Consider the following 363-nt stretch of genomic DNA (forward strand, 5'->3'; position numbering starts at 1 on the left):
GCCGCCCATTGGAGCGAGGCGGGCGCGCGCAGCGGGGAGCGGCGGCTCCAAGTCCCCTAAACTTGGAACGGGGGACGCCTCGGCGAAAAGCCGCTGTCTCCGCGTTCGGGCGCCGGCGCGCGGAAGCATCCCGTGCGGCTGAGTGTCCCGAGCAGCCAATCGCGGACCGCCTGCCCGGATTCCTCCGCCCAGGCCGCGCTGCAGCCGCAGGTGGCTCGGCCGAGCGCGTCCAGCGGCGGCCGCCGTCCCGAGATGCCTCGCGGGTGACCTCCGACCTCGCGGGCCCGCCCTTCTCTCCGGCCGCTTCCCTCCCCGGCCCGGCCTGGCTGAGCTTGCAGAGCCCGCACGGGGCAGGTGCGGGAC

The sequence above is a fragment of the Mesocricetus auratus genome, unplaced genomic scaffold, assembly GCF_017639785.1.
Source record: "Mesocricetus auratus isolate SY011 unplaced genomic scaffold, BCM_Maur_2.0 Super-Scaffold_100018, whole genome shotgun sequence".
Taxonomy (NCBI): Eukaryota; Metazoa; Chordata; class Mammalia; order Rodentia; family Cricetidae; genus Mesocricetus; species Mesocricetus auratus.